Here is a 6,545-nt window from a genome sequence, read left to right on the forward strand (position 1 = left end):
GAAGGAGGGGAGAAGACCACAGGGACGGACAGTTAGTCCAATGGACATAATAGACTACTTGAATAGTCAATGTAGAAATATATTGTCTCTTTTTTCAAATGGAGATAAGCATTGGTCTTAATAACCAGATGACAGCTGTCAATATATATATATATATATGTGTATACCAATTGTGGCATTAGAGATTAGGGCGATTATAAAAAGGCTGCAAAAGTGAATCCTTCATTTAGTCCATTTGGGCTTAGGGATCTGAGCCTATGAATCCATTTTGCTTCTTCTTGCAATAGTTTTTTATCAAGATTCCCAGCTCTGGGACCCAGCTTAACTTGGGTGATGCCCCAAAATTTAAGAGCATTGATGTTTCCTTGGTGGTGAAGTCTAATGTGTTTGGAGAGAGGTGTATCCTCCTTCATATTGATCGTACTTTTGTGCTTCGAGATCCTTCTGCGGAGTTGTTGAATGGTCTTGCCCACGTATAATTTTGGGCAGGGGCACTGTGCGGCATAAACGATACCACTACTTTGACAATTAATGAATTGTTTTATGGTAAAGATCCTCCCATCAACTGGGTTGGAAAAGGTTTTGGTCGTCGGCATCAAAGGGCAAAAGGAGCATCTGCCACAGGGAAAGGAGCCCTGTATTGGGGGCGGAAGCCACGTTTTTTGTTCAGTTAATGGTCTCGAATAGTGACTATGTGTTAGATATTCGCGGAGGTTCTTACCTCTCCGATAAGTGATGTTGGGAATATCAGAGATTGTGTCACAAATGTCACTGTCTGTTAGTAAAATAGACCAGTGTCTCTTTAAGATATTTTTAATTTGATATGAGCAATTATCAAAATTCCCTATGCATCTTATGAGGGAAGATGGTTTATTAACAGCCGGAATGGATTTATCATTCTCCTTTTTTCCATGTAGCAGATCATCCCTCGATGTTGCCCTAGCCCTAGCATAGGCTTTATGCAGGGTTTTCTTTGGGTATCCGCGCGCGAGGAACTTTTTATATAGTGTATCACATTCTAATTGGAAGGTGATATCTTCAGAGCAGTTTCTTTTTGCTCTCAAGCTCAGTCCAGACTTAAGAAGCCCAGCCCCTTCCTCCCATGCCTGAGCGTTGTTGTCAACCCAAAGTTTGTTTATGCAAATGGTCTCCTAGTGTCTTCCAGTTGCCAGTGTTTCCCGTACCTGTATCCTGTATCTTGTATCCCATGCTATCCTGGTCAAGTGCCGTGCTGAGCTGTAGTCGTGCTGCGCTGCATACCACGTCTGTCCTGCTACACCACGCCTGACGTCAGCCTGTGCCTAGTCCCAGCCGAGCCTGCATTGTTACTGTCCGAGCTGCCATAGGTACCCTATACGAACTGTAGACTGTCACCTGCACCCTGTTGACCAGCTGTCATCCCGCCAAGGCGGTACAGCCCAGTGGGTACACAAACCCAATGTGACAGTACCCTAATGCCATGGACCCCGCTGGTCGATCTAAGACCAAGATGACGTCACAAGAGATGCGGGTGGATATGCTGGACCTCCGGTCTCGACAGGACCAACTCCTCCAGGCCTTGAACATTCTCGCACCCTGGCGCGAGAACTGTTGTGAAACAATGAGGCCCTGGTGGCTACATTCTGGCAGGGACTGTCTCCTAAGATTAAGGACGAACTTGCCGCTTGAGATCTACCATCTACCCTGGATGACCGCATCCTTCAGTCCGCCCGGATTGATATGAGGATCCGAAAACGGCTCCAAGAGGCTTGTTGGGAGGGAGGCCTTTCTAGTCCGGTCCCACCCTTGCAGCAACCTCTGCCGTCCTTAGGTGGCGATCCTCCTATGGAGTCTGTGAGGATGGACCAGTGTAAGCTATCCACCCAGGAGAAACAACGCAGACGCACTTTGGGACTCTGTCTATATTGCGGCCTCGGAGGCCATCTTGTGCGTCTGTGTCCCCAAAAGTCCCAAAGCCTAGGGTTGCTAGGAGAGACAACCTTGGGTAAAAAAGGACTTCCGTCTGAATTGTCCATACCTGTGACCATAGTGTCCGCGAGAAAACGCATCGGTTCTCTGCGTATCTGGACTCTGGATCCACTGCTAATTTCATTTCTAGAGACCTGGTGGATCTTCTTCAATTACCCATTACCCCTCTGGAGAGGACGTTGAGGGTTGTATCGGTAAATGGACTACCTCTGCCAGACCCAGTTATAGCTGGAACCAAGCCACTGAGGCTCCAAGTGGGAGCTCTCCACTCTGAGCTCATCATTATTTGTCTGGTCCAAGGCCGTTAACCCCGTGCTGCTGGGCCTGCCTTGGCTCCGATTACATGCCCCAGTCCTGGACTGGAACTCTGGAGAGGTTCTCCAGTGGGGCCCCGGGTGTCACAACCGTTGCCTGGAACAGATTTGTTCAGTTCAGCCTCCTCTGCCTCAGTCATTGGCAGGATTGCCTGGTCATTATGCTGCATTTTCGGACGTCTTCAGCAAGAGGGAGGCGGAAACGCTGCCCCCACACCGGGCGTATGAGTGTCCTATCGAGCTGATTCCTGGTGCATCCATTCCCGGTGGTAGGCTATATCTTCTCTCCTTACCAGAAACTCTGCCCATGTCCGCCTATGTTAAAGAGAACTTGGAGCGGGGCTTCGTACGGAAGTCTTCCTCCCCGGCAGGAGCCGGGTTCTTCTTCGTCAAGAAAAAGGAGGGTTCTCTGCGTCCCTGTATCGACTACCGGGGTCTCAACCAGATCACGGTGAAAAATAAGTATCCGTTGCCATTGATCTCAGAACTATTTGATCATATAGGTGGTGCCAAGATTTTCTCCAAACTAGACCTGCGTGGGGCTTACAACCTAATCCGGATTCGGCGGGGTGACGAATGCAGGACTGCATTTAACAACCGTGATGGACACTATGAATATCTAGTAATGCCCTTCGGTCTGTGTAATGCTCCCGCGGTCTTCCAGGAGTTCATTAATGACATCTTCCGTGACCGCGTCTATGTTTGTGCAGTAGTCTATCTTTATGACATCTTGATTTTTTCTCCAGATCCTATGACTCATCAGAGACATGTCTGTCAAGTTTTGCTGCAGCTATGGGAGAATCGTCTGTACGCTAAGTTGAAGAAGTGCATGTTTGAGAGAGATGCTCTACCCTTCCTGGGCTACATCGCATCGAATCGAGGTCTCAAGATGGATCCTGAAAAGGTAAAGTCTGTCCTGGAATGGCCACGACATCAAGGCTTGAGGGCCATTCAGCGCTATCTGGGATCACTGTTATCTGTGGTGTTACATAGGACTTCAGGTAACATCTACTACATTATCTGTACTCAGAGCGTTATCACTGTGTTATCTGTGGTGTTACATAGGACTGCAGGTGACATAACTACATTATCTGTGCTGTGTACATATGTGCCTGTATGGGTATATATGGGTCTATTTGTGAATGTGTCTTTGTGCTTGTATATAAGTGCCTTATTTGTATATGTTCCGGTCTGTGTATTTATCGCGCCGGTGTGTGTGCGTATATGTGTCTGTACGTCTATATATTTACCTGTATGTATATATAACAGATGTGTGTATGTATATTTGCCTGTATGTCTAAATATCTATCTTTATGTATGTACAGTATATATGTTCCAGCGTGTCCATATATGTAGTTAATTTTTGGTTTGTGTAGGGGGCGGTAATAGAGAGTCCCGCACAGGGCGCCATCCAAGCTAAGGCCGGCCCTGGCTGCCACCAACCCTAGTCAGAAGGAACTCCGCCGCTGCCTGCGCCGAATGACCTCTCCGGTAAGTCACACCAGGCAGAGCGGAGAGTGGTAGTGGTAGGCTACCGCTCACCGGTCTGTTCACAGTGTGGCGCTAAGTACAAGGGGGGAGTGTGGCGCTATTTACAAGGGGGGGGGAGTGTGGCGCTATTTAAAAGGGGGGGAATGTGGCACTATTTACAAGGGGGGGGGGAGTGTGGCGCCATTTACAAAGGGGCAGCGGGCTGTGTGTGGCACTATCTACAAGGGGCTCTGTGTGGCGCTATCTACAGGGTGCTGTGTGTGGCCTCTTTAATTTATTTTCTTTTAATTTATTTTTATGCTAATTACATTATAGAACTACATCGCTTGTGAAATGTAAAAATGCTTTTATACTCGAGTTACATTAAAAAAAAATTGTGAAAAAAAAATTACACCTCATTGACTGGTAGAGAAAGCAAACATGGCGAGGGGGAAGGAAATAAATTGGGGGGGGGGGGCGCCAATCTGAATCTTTGCCCCGGGTGCAGGAGAACATGGCTACGCCTCTGACGTGGGGTTTTGGTGAAAAACGACTGGACCTGTAAGTTAGTCATGGCCATCAAATTGCATCATTGCGTTATGAGAGTCACAACTTTTTTATTTTTATGTTAACGGAGCTTGTTTTTTGTATGACAAACTGTAGTTTTTCTTGGTACAATTTTGGGGTATCTGCGATATTTTTTTGGAGGCAAGGTGACCAAAGAAGGCCAAAGAAGGCAATTCACTGCTCGGGATAATTTACATGATATTTTTCAAATTTCAGGTCATTACAAACACAGAGACCTTTACTTGATCAGGGAAACGGTGATTCTTGTTTTTATTACTTAAACATTTTAGTTATTTATTTTTCTAAAATATAGTTTTTTTACCTTTTTTTTTAGTCCCACTAGGGGACTTGAAGGCCTGATTTTCTGATCACAGGTATAATACATTGCACTACTTATGTATTGGAATATATTATGAATGTAATTTTTCCACTGACAGTCAGCCTATTAGGTCCTGCCAACAAAAAGCTGATTCAATGTCAGACTTTGCCCACTGCTCGGACCAAAGTGACAGCCCTGTCAAAGGAAAAGTAGGAAACATTAGACAAATCCTTATTTATGCCGTCATTCATCAAATCATCCTTAGGATAAGAAAGGTGATGGATGAGACGGAACTTGTCCCTCTCCTTCTTGGAAACAACACCCATGGGGGACAAGCAGGGATTTGGAAAAAGTAGAGAATTGTAGGGATCCGCCAAAGTTTTTAATTGCACTTCCTTGGAGGCCTTTTCCCTAAGAGAAAGATAATTTTGGTAAAAAGTAGGATAAGTGCAAAAAACAAAGGGAATAAAGTATCTAAAGTAGAAATCTGTTCTAAGTAGTGCGACCTGAATACCGGTAATGCCCCTCCTTGAAGAGCCAGCAGTTTCCTATAATGAGAGACCAATCTGGCACTGACTGTAAAGCGTTCAGCTGAGTGGGCGGGGAGGAGACACTGTGACATCCTCAAGTGCAACCATACATCTTGGTGTCCCACCTAATATTTGGTTTCAACGCCAGCCATCTCCTGAACTCCTGATCATAATGCCACCACGCCGTAAAAGCATGACTCCAGTAAGCACGAAAGATGGTGTGAATGTATATAATTCTTCTCCGTACCACATTCAAAACGCCGTTCCTTGACATTCGCCAGCAACGATTTCACCACTGCAAAAGCTCCACCAACACTAGCTGAAGACAGACTTCCACAAGCACAAAGAAGGTCAGAAACAGGAGTGGCCTTTCTTTCCTAGGAATCATTTCTACTGCCCCTAACTGCATTAACCAAGCTGGATTCCTGGTCCTACCGAACCAATTTCTCCACCCTTCAGATCTACAGAATGTTCTGCCCAAGATTGTCTATACCCCCCAGCAATGCATTTTGTTTCTCCTGATCTCTAATGTGAGCGTTCGGGTGAACAACATGCTCACATCTGCCACAGAGGTATTAACCCTGGAACACCTGTTCCAGCTATGCATATATATGGCAAACTGTGCACTGAAGAATACCTCTAATCTTGCTATCCAATATCTCAGTTACAAAGAACAGTGCTCAATTAAATAAAAGTTCGAGTCGTGGTCATGGCGGTCTGGCCCGGATAAAGAAGACAATGGAAAGTGAATGAATCCAATCTGAGAAGACGTCACCTGTGAGTCACTAGATATAACTGTACTGCAATAAATGTTATGGTCTGCAGGCCACTTGCGTAGGACTAGAATCTATATCTATATCAGGGGTCTCAAACTCGGCCGGGTAAGTGTGCCGCATATAGAAAAAAATGGGAAGTTGACAGGCCGCATTAATTTCAAATTTGATACAATACAAAATTATTGTTAATTAGTTATTTGAACTATTGTAACACTATATTACTATAATAATAATAATAATAATAATAATACTACATAACTATAATAATACCGCTAGGTTTAAAATTTGAGAGAATTCTCCACGTGCTTATTTCAACAATCCAGTTTTCCAGTTTTAGTGTCACTAAATGCAGTCCGGCAGCTCAGTTGGCAGAGTTTGTCAGACACACATGTCAAGATTGGGCTGCCCCTTTTTAGATAGTGCCACAGAGTCCTCTGTAGATACTGCCACAGTGCCCTCTGTAGATAATGCCACAATGCCCTCTGTAGATACTGCCACATTGCCCTCTGTAGATAATGCCAGAGTGCCCTCTGTAGATAATGCCACAGTGCCCTCTGTAGATACTGCCACAGTGCCCTCTGTAGATACTGCCACAGTGCCG

The sequence above is a fragment of the Rhinoderma darwinii genome, chromosome 4 (assembly GCF_050947455.1).
Source record: "Rhinoderma darwinii isolate aRhiDar2 chromosome 4, aRhiDar2.hap1, whole genome shotgun sequence".
In the NCBI taxonomy this organism is placed as follows: domain Eukaryota; kingdom Metazoa; phylum Chordata; class Amphibia; order Anura; family Rhinodermatidae; genus Rhinoderma; species Rhinoderma darwinii.